Source organism: Microcebus murinus, chromosome 15 (assembly GCF_040939455.1).
Source record: "Microcebus murinus isolate Inina chromosome 15, M.murinus_Inina_mat1.0, whole genome shotgun sequence".
NCBI classification, from domain to species: Eukaryota; Metazoa; Chordata; class Mammalia; order Primates; family Cheirogaleidae; genus Microcebus; species Microcebus murinus.
The window spans coordinates 4334435-4344448 of NC_134118.1; the positions used below are offsets into that span (position 1 = coordinate 4334435).

The window sequence follows — 10014 nt, forward strand, 5'->3', positions numbered from 1 at the left end:
TGCCCCTAGCTACTCAGAGTCAAGGGCAAAGCTGCCCCACTGCCATTTCCCAGTTCCTGCCCTGCTCTCTCAGCTCACACCTGGCCTCAGTTTCCCTGTGGGGGCAGGGGCTAGGGGAGCAGCCCTTCAGGCAGAGCAGAGTGTGTGGGAGGGAAAAGGAGGGAAGCAGCTTTGCCCTTTTCTCCTGGGGAGTTTTTAACAAAGGGAGCTTGCGGAATAGTGTAGCAGCCAACTTCCAAATGGAAAGATATGGACAAATTCTGCCTAGAGTCCTGAAGCTCTGAACACTTCAGACATAAGAACACATTTGTTTTGAGAATGATGGTGAACCACAGAGGGAAAGGGTGGAAGAAGTTCCCATGGCTTTTCTTTGAAATTCTTTCACAGTAGCATGCAGCATTTGTATAAAGAGAGAGTTTATTGGCAGGTTCTGAAGGAGAGAGAGACAATGTTGTTATTTCAGGCTGCCAATGATCTTACGTGTATCCGGAGTCTTTTCTCCATTGATTACAAAATGCTTTACAAACCTTACATTGCCAGACAGTCATTAATTCTCCCAGCACCCCTGTGCAATGGGGAACACAGTCGAATGGTTCGGATGAATATAAATGGCCGCCCACCTAGGCTCACCCATCCCCAAAGTGAACGATGAATCATGACAGACTCATTCTCATGTGCTCCTGGGATACTGATGGGGCCCCCGGGGTACAACGTGAGAACGCCACCAGCCCCGTGATTCTGATGCTTGTCATCCAGTGGGCTCTTGCTAACAGCCAGGCAGGTGTTTCTCTGACAAACTTAAGTATCTTTTGGGAAACGGATCCTGCAACCTCTCTAGGTAATCCTGTTCAGATAGAAATATCTGTCTTTTTTCTATAGAAATCTCTTAATTTATTTATAAAATGCACATACATGTAAATTTACACATTTATGAATTGTTCCTTAGTAGAGAGGAGGAGTAATTCAATTATTTTCTTTACAGAAACCACAGAATTTTAAGGCAAGAAGAAAAATTTTAAATCATCTTTTTTCTTTCATGGGTAAGGACACTGAGACACAGAAAGATGAGTGGCACCTGTAGCCCATAGACTGAGCAGACCTGAGCCTAGAACCCAGCTCTCTGGAGTACCCATTTGGAGCTCTTTCCACTGTGTGGCACATATACAGCACACATACCCCTACGCCCCACACTTCTGTCCATGGCAGACATCCTCAATCAATCCCAGTGTGCTCTGCACACACCTTACCTCTTCTTCCAGAGACCCAGGCTGTCCTTTCCCTCAGTGGGAGCCAGCACGAGCAGAGCAGCAAGCATAGGCTTTAAAGTCAGGCAGGCTTGGGTCGGAGTCCTGGGTCATGCCATGCATTGCTTGCAGCTTAGACAAAACTATCTTGCTGAGCCTCACTTTCCTCATTTATGAAATGACATGGGTCCAAGTGGAGGATTAGCTGTGTCAAGTCATGTAAAGTAGCATACCTACCTAGGTGCTTAGCACCTGTTGGCTATGATTTTGAGGATGGCCATGACGGTGATGCTCATGGTGACTCCTTTGCGCCATCCCACCATATCATACCCCTACTGTTGCATCTGGAATCAAGTGGGTGGCACCATCCCTTGATCCATCCTCACGTGTGCGCTGGAGAGTGGTGTGCTTTGCTCTTTTATCCTGCCTCTGTTTTCCTTGGCTCCTTGAAATTGGACCCACTGATGTGCCTCGAGTGCTGGTTGGGTCTGAATCCAGATCCTAACATCCATATCAAGCTGGGGCCGTGTCTGGGTTGCATCGTGTCCCCCCACCAAATTCATATGCTGAAGTTCTAACCTCCATGACCTCAGAGTGCGACCTTATTTGGGAGTGGGGTCATGGCAAATGTAATTAGCAAAGTTAGAATGGGGTCATATGCAAGTAAGGTGGGCCCCTAATCCAATATGACTGGTGTCTTTATAAAAAGGAGAAATCTGGACAGAGGCGAACACGCACACGGAGAGAACAGCATGTGAAGGTTGGAATTATGCTGCCACAGCCAAGGGGCTGCCAGCAGCTAGGGCAGAGCCCGCAGCAGATCCTTCTGTGCCCTGCCGACACCTTGATCTGGACTTCCTGCCTCAGAATCACGAGATCAGTAATTTCTGTTGTTTAAGCCACTCAGTTAAGCAGTCCTAGGAAACTAACACAGGCTGTGATGAGTTTACTCCTCCGGGCTCACTCACAAAGGCTGGGCTTCCTGAGTCACCCCCCTGTCTCTCCCACTGCCAGGAAGCCCAGAGTTTAGGGCCCAAATTAAATAGTCTGCCTAAGGATTTTTTTGTATATTTTTACTGTTAAAAATGTTCAGAAGAACAACAACAAAAAAAGAAATAAAAAAAGAAAAGTAATAATTTACTATCATATTACTTAGAGACAAACATTAGGTTCTCTTAGACTTTTTTCTCATTTAACTCTTTCTGTGTTTAATTACTTAATTTTTATTTTACCAAAGTAATATGAGCACAGAATTGTAAAAACTCTAACAGGCTTATGTAAAATGTAACGGTCGCCTGTCTCTTGCTTTCCTACTCCCTCCAAATTTCCACTCTAGGGACAAGCACTTGCAATTCTTCTATCTGTCTCCTCTGGCCCTTACATATCTAATTTTTTTTTTTTTTTTTGAGACAGAGTCTCGCTTTCTTGCCTAGGCTAGAGTGAGTGCCGTGGCGTCAGCCTAGCTCACAGCAACCTCAATCTCCTGGGCTCAAGCAATCCTGCTGTCTCAGCCTCCCGAGTTGCTGGGACTACAGGCACGAGCCACCATGCCCGGCTAATTTTTTTTATATATATATATATTAGTTGGCCAATTAATTTCTTTCTATTTTTATAGTAGAGACGGGGTCTCGCTCAGGCTGGTTTTGAACTCCTGACCTTGAGCAATCCGCCCGCCTCGGCCTCCCAGAGTGCTAGGATTACAAGCGTGAGCCACCGCGCCCGGCCTTCTTACATATCTAATTATTTCCAAAATTTGGACTTTTTGTATTGTCCACTGTGGACAGTATCTTCCCACTGTGGTAAATAAAGATTTAGCTTTCTTACAATTCACCGTATGCTCCTTGCTTATTCTTTTTTTTTTTTTTTTTTGAGACAGAGTCTCACTTTGTTGCCCAGGCTACAGTGAGTGCCGTGGCATCAGCCTGGCTCACAGCAACCTCAAACTCCTGGGCTCAAGCGATACTACTGCCTCAGCCTCCGGAGTAGCTGGCACTACAGGCATGCGCCACAATGCCCAGCTAATTTTTTCTATATATATTAGTTGGCCAATTAATGTCTTTCTATTTATAGTAGAGACGGGGTCTCGCTCTTGCTCAGGCTGGTTTCAAACTCCTGAGCTCAAAGGATCCTCCCGCCTCGGCCTCCCAGAGAGCCAGGATTACAGGCGTGAGCCACCGTGCCCGGCTCTTTGCTTATTCTTTCTTTGTGCTTTTCTGCCTAGAACTTTAAATCGTTTTCTGTCAGGCTTTGGAAGGTTCTATGTGCTCTCCACCTCCATTGTACTCACCGAAGCAACGAGGCCTAGAACTTTCTGATTAGTCAGTCCTCAAATCAGATCCTTTCCTGGACTGTAGAATGTTTGACTATGAGCAAGCAAACCAGGAAACGGCCCCACGTAGAATCCTCACCTTAACACTTTCTGTCTGTCGGGGAGATGTGCCCATTACTACACTCAGGCAAAAAATACAAAAAAGAAAAAGAAGGTGGCCAGGGTGGTGGCTCACACCTGTAATCCCAGCACTCTGGGAGGCTGAGGCAGGAGGATCGCTTGAGGCCGGGAGCGTGATTCTACAGTCAGCTATGATGACGTCTCAGCACTCTAGCCTGGGTGACAGAGCGAGACCCTATCTCAAAAAAAAAAAAAAAGTGATCATGGAATTATAGAAAGTGGTATTAATATCAGGGCAGAAGCTTGATACAGGGAAGATGAAAATATTAAAGGTCAAGAAGGAGGCCAACCGAGGTGACTCACGCCCGTAATCCTAGCACTCTGGGAGGCCGAGGCGGGCGGATTGCTCTAGGTCAGGAGTTCGAAACCAGCCTGAGCAAGAGCGAGACCCCGTCTCTACTATAAATAGAAAGAAATTAATTGGCCAACTAATATTTATAGAAAAAATATTAGCCGGACATGGTGGCGCATGCCTGTAGTCCCAGCTACTTGGGAGGCTGAGGCAGGAGGATTGCTTGAGCCCAGGAGTTTGAGGTTGCTGTGAGCTAGGCTGATGCCATGGCACTCACTCTAGCCTGGGCAACAAAGCGAGACTCTGTCTCAAAAAAAAAAAAAAAAGATCAAAAAGGATTACCTAATAAATTTTTTGGTCAAGTTTTGAGAACACTGGAAAGTGCTATCCTTTAAGGCCTCCAGTTCTGTCCAAGTTTTACTGCCAGTTCTTTCTTTCTGGCCTCTACCACATGTTCTGTCTCTGCCCTGAGTAGAGCTTAGTTAGACTACAGAGAGCACCCATGGCTGTGCATAGCTAGGTGGGAGCTCGGTGGTCAGGGACCAGAGGAGAGAGGAGGGTGTCTTCGTGTGATGGGCGTGGCTGACGGAGAAGCTTGCGACCAATCCTGTTCCTGCGTAGTGACGTGAAGCACCCCTGTGGCCTTGCGTCTCCACGTGTAGCTCCTCCTGAGTGGCGAGCACGTGCAGGTGGGCTGGGAGGCCTGCTCACATGGCCTCGCCCTCTCATCGTAGCTTCTTTTTCAATGTACCAAAATTCCCGGAATTCCCTGAGTCCACTTGCATCTCTGAAGACCGCCAGCGCTGCAGCACGAACGGCCTTGTATGGCATCGCTGTGACCCCTGGTGGGCATGGCTGGGGACTGCACCCGGCCCGCGCTCGCCCGCGTGGGGCCCCGGGCCTGTCATTTGCTTCTGCCTGGAGCTGGGTTTTGCAGACGTCCCTGCGCAGGCCCAGGGCCCACCGGCACGGAGTGCTTTGGCTTCCCCTCGGCGTTGGTGCAGCTCTTCCCCAACTCCCTCTCCACCTCCCTTGGTGACCTCTTCACTCGCAGAGAAGCCTTTAGGGTCTCCTGCAGCAGACGCGCTTCTCTCCCGGAGGCAGGCTGCCATGGAAACCAAGCCAAGCAGGAACGTGCCGGAGGCGGTTTATCAAGTAGGGTGTGGCCAAAACCCCCAGAGGGGTGCGAGGAGAAAGCAGTTATCTCAGGATTATATTAGAAATGTGAACAAAAATGCATGCAAAGGCAGCGGGAAAGCATATTGAATTTTAAAAAAGGTTTTTAAATGTTGTTATTCAATGGGAGTAAAAGACCCTAGAAAACCCAGAGGGCCCTGGAGCACCTGCTGTGAGCACTGCACGGTGCAGAGTGCAGGGAAGGGTGCAGGCGGCAGATGCGCTCCTGCCTCAGGGAGTTTGTGGCCTCTCAGGAGATGCGGGGTGCAGGCCCCTGGCCACAGCGCAGCCGAGCACAGAGCGCACAGGACTCACAAAACTGGGCAGGGGAAGGCATGACTCCTGCTTGAGGCCAATCCATGTACTTGTAGAGTACTTTTTTTACTTGTCTGCTCTATTATATTAAAATAAGCAGCGAGAAGAACATAATCTGTACCATGGTGAACGTAAGGGAACTCAGTCAATGGTCCTGGTTCTCAACTCCTGTCAAAGGAGGAATTTTAAAATATGAGAGATAGTTAGGCATGCTTCTGTAGTGCGGGTGGTGATCCAAAAGAAAGAGGGCGACAGACAGGAGAGGGACGACACTGGTTTACAACCCTGGCATCCTACCACCTACGCCCGCACCACCAAGGGAGTTTTCAATAATACTCCCCTGCCCTGCCCTGGAGATTCCGATTGCCGGTGTGAGTCCAGGGAGCCGGGGCGGGGGGATTTAAACATTTTCCCCAAATGATTCTAGTGTTTTAGAACCACTGGAAGATCTATTCCTAGCACCTTCTCCCCTAGCTACTGCAGCGCACACACACACACACACACACACACACACACACACACCCTGCTTTTGTAATTTTCAGCTTTGCAGAAAATGGATGAAATAGAAGTGGAGTGGGACAGAGACCTCAGAATACTTGACTTCAACAGGCACAGAATTATCTGCTTAAGATGCAAATGAGGGCTGATGTGGCCGGAGCGCGCCGCTGCAGCGGGGCTGGGAAGACTTGGAATTCGTTCCTACGACTCCACTGTGCCCCGCGTGGTTGCGGCAATGTGCCTCTGACCCGCGACATGAGTCCTCCAGCCAGCCGTGACGCCGAGCCAGCGCCGTGTTAGCCGCGTGCTCTCCATGCCACGGAGCCTGTGCTAAGGGTCACCCACATAGAATGGGGTTTCAGTGTCAGTTAGGACTTGCCGCGCGCTCCCAGGCCCCCGTCTCGTCCTGGTGTCTCTGTCTCCTCCACGAGTTGTCTTCAGACCTGTACTTTTCCTTCCGAATTTCTGTTCAGAAACCAAGTGCTTGACAGAACAGGGATCACTTGTCCTATTTTCTGACAAGGGTTAACTGGTACCCTTATAGGAGTAATGTCCTTATCTTGTGTTTTCTGGTGGGGAAAACAGGAAAAGTACTGCTGATGAGACATTGCCATGACGCATTTCATTCTACTGAAACCAAGAAACTTGGTTGGAGTGATTGTTGCTGTTGGAATTTGTTGTGACTTTAATATTAAGAAAGCCCTGTCTTCCCCTTACAATCAGAGTTACCGTTCAGGAATATCAGCCTGGCTATCGAAAGGGGCGGCCTTGCAAAAATAACAGGAAAATACTAATCCTGCAATTTCCTAGTTGCAATCCTATGAGTTCTCTTACTAACAGGCACCCCAGAAAGAATTTTGTTTTGCACAACTTCTGAAAAGAGCTGAACAGACGGAAAAGAGAGGTAAATCTTTCTCTTTAAAATTGTATTTTTTGAGACTCTGCTTTTACAGAGTTCCCGAGTAAGGGCCAGGGGTGCGAGCTGCAGCCTCAACCAGCTCTCCCTCGCAGTCACCTCTCCTGTGATCGTCCCTCTCCAGGACAGGCAGGAAACCAACTCCTGGACTTTGACACCCTGCGGCCACTTTTGTTATCGACTGACACCATCACTATTTTTTTCCCTCTGTCCCCCTTAAAATCAGCGATGCCCTGGGCCTCAGGGCTGGCACCCCTTCTCTTTGCTTGGGAAGCCATGGGATGCAACTCTGTCTCCCTGACCCCCCTCATTCTCCCTCTCCTCTAAGAGGATAAAGGACACTTTTTACTTTTACATGTCCTAATCTCTGCGTGAGCACCTGCTAGGCTTTCCATCCCAGCAGTTACCTGTGGGCTTTCCTGCAGGGCTGTGGATTTGCTGGGCTAAAGAAAACACGTGCAACACGGGAACCTACTTGCATGACTCTGAGCTCACCGTTAGGTTTTGCCGTGGTCAGCAGGGGACTGTGTTGGGTTTGAGTCAGTGGGCTGGGGAAGGCTGTGCACGAGCAGGCTGATGGCAACCTCCATGAGGACGGGGGAGGGTGACTGCGTGCTGCTGGTTTCAAACAACTTATGTCAGGCCTAAAACAGGCTGAGGCAGCAACTGCATTAAACAAATTTATGCACTATTCTGCCCAAGGATCTCAAAGACCTTCTTCTGTAATTTCTATGTTATCATCAAAACGATTTATTGAAATGATATTTTGAAATGAATACACATTTTACTAAATCAAGTTAGGTGTATATGTATATATGTATGTATATGTGTGTGTATATTTAAACATGTGACAAATTCAGTAGGATTTTTAATATGAGTGCTTAAAATAGTATTTTAAAATAACAAGATTATTTAAAATATTGTTAAATAATGAATGGTCATGAAACTCTTCTTGACACCTGCGGATAACAATGGCCGTCATTCATTCCATTCTTGCCGAGCGCTTTACAGACAGCGCCGCGCTGGCCTGCCACGCAGCCTCCAGAACCAGGCGTTTGCTCCGTGTCTTACGTGACTGAGGGAGCCTGGTCACTGCAGGCCGAGTGGCTGCCGAGGTCACAGAGCGACTGGGTGCTAACGCCGGAACTGGAGCTCAGTAACTCTGGATGAAAGCCCCCCTCTGACCAGCTGGCCTGCGTCTTTCCCTCACTCCGCGGTTTGTATCCCTGCTGCACATTGAAATTACTGGAAAACTTGGAACAAAAGTACTGACACCAAATCGCAATTAATTCAGACAAATTGCATCAGAATCCTTGAGGGTGGTGCCCAAGCAGTTGTATGGTAAAATTCCTAAGTCGCTGTAATGTGCAGCCAAGGTTGAGAATAACGGTGGTAATTATTAACCCATGTGGCTAAGGGAATAGTCTAGCTCTGTCACGTTCTATTCATATCCCAACCTGCGTGTCGGGACAAATCCCTTTCTCTCGATTCAGTCCAGCGTTCTCATCGCTAATCGCACACACACACCCCTTAGCTCAGAATCTCTCTTCACACAAGCAGCCATAGGGATGCCGGGCCCAAATTGGGGCATACCCTCTGGATGTCAAGGTCAAACACAAAGGTGGAACATCACTCGTCTAAACACTGCAGTGGGCAAATCTTAGGAGAGACTGAATCAGAAGTTTGGCAGTGGGTCTTCCAACTAAGGAAGCAAGACAGAACCTGGGGAGAGGCATCTGGGAGTGGGACCAGATGGGTTGGAAGCGGGATCTTTACAGAGGTCTGGTGACATTGGACGTGGGTTGAAAAGGAACCGTAAATGCAGAGGTCACAAATGTTTTGTTTGCCTAGCACCAACCTTTAACAAGATCTGAGTGAAAGTTAAAAAACTAGGAGGCTGCACATACAAATTGAGATTCTGGCTTAAAACATCTGAAGCCTGGGCAGCAGTAAGCCTGTGTCCCCACAGGGCCGTGATCAGTGGCCCTGGGAATCGGGCCACCGGGTCCGGGATGGGGTCTCCAGTCTCCACAGCCCCACGGGGCTGACTGCCGGTATTGACAGGGACCGATCGATGGTGGTTTCTGATGAGGTCCCAAACCAGCCTGGATGTGAAGTAGTCACAGAAGACCACGTCTTCATTTGCTGATTTCTGTGGTCGCCTTCGCTGCACTACCTGTGTCCCTGTGAGGCGCGGCTGCCAGGCGCGAGGGAGCGGGGCGCTGCTTGGCCTCCCTGCGCACTCCGCATTTGGCGGCCAGAGCCCCTGCCTGCGCAGAGTCTGGGCAGGGGACGGGCCCTTGCTGTGTCCCACCATGGGACTTCCTGTGTCGTGCCGTCACTACGGCAACAGATGCCCACTGAGGCAGGATCACTGCGGCACAGTGCTCCGACCACGCGGGCTGCCCTGGCGTCTGCTCTTCCTTTGCATAACCACCTTCCCTAGTAAAGTCAGCTTTCATAGGCAAATTCCTTGAAAAAGTCAAATGAGCTTCTAACTGTTCCTCTCAAGGGTATTTTGTGTTATTTTTGTTGTTGTTTTTGGCCTGGCTTATTTTCCTGAAGGTTTATTTCCCTAATTTTCCTTAAAGACATTATAATCAACTTCCTTCAATTTGGCCGACCGTTTAGGGGAGGGTCTGAATGTTCTGAACTTTGTACTCCTGGCAGGGCTGGTCCTCCCTAAAGACACAGGTAATAGCAGAGGAAGGGAGAACGGATATTTCCATAAAGATCATTTTCTCCCGGGAGAACAAGATAGTCTTGGAGTCTCTCTACTTGCTGCAAAAATAAATAGCAATTGTGCTTGCTTCAGCAGCACATATACTAAAATTGGAACGATACAGAGAAGATTAGCATGGACCCTGTGCAAGGATGACACACAAAATTCGTAAAGTGTTCTATATAAAAAAATGGCAATCAAACAAACACACAAATAAACAGATAAATCCCAGAGAAAATTGGAATGTATAAATTGTTGCCATTTACAGGTTAAAAAGGTTAAAGCCTTATAATGATGTGCTAAACAGTTATTTTATTTACTCTTTTATGTATTATTCCAAGCGTTAAAAAATACCCCAAACTTGGATATAAAATCAAAAGATGACCGTGTCCTTTTATTCCC

The 10014-nt window shown here is 48.2% G+C and overlaps 1 non-coding gene across 1 annotated transcript; it reads left to right on the forward strand.

The window, feature by feature from the left end:
* The first annotated feature begins 9692 nt into the window (after positions 1 to 9692).
* LOC142876759 (U6 spliceosomal RNA) lies at positions 9693 to 9800 on the forward strand. The gene has a single exon (XR_012923579.1). It is a non-coding gene; the product is annotated as a U6 spliceosomal RNA (small nuclear RNA).
* Positions 9801 to 10014: the final 214 nt, after the last annotated feature.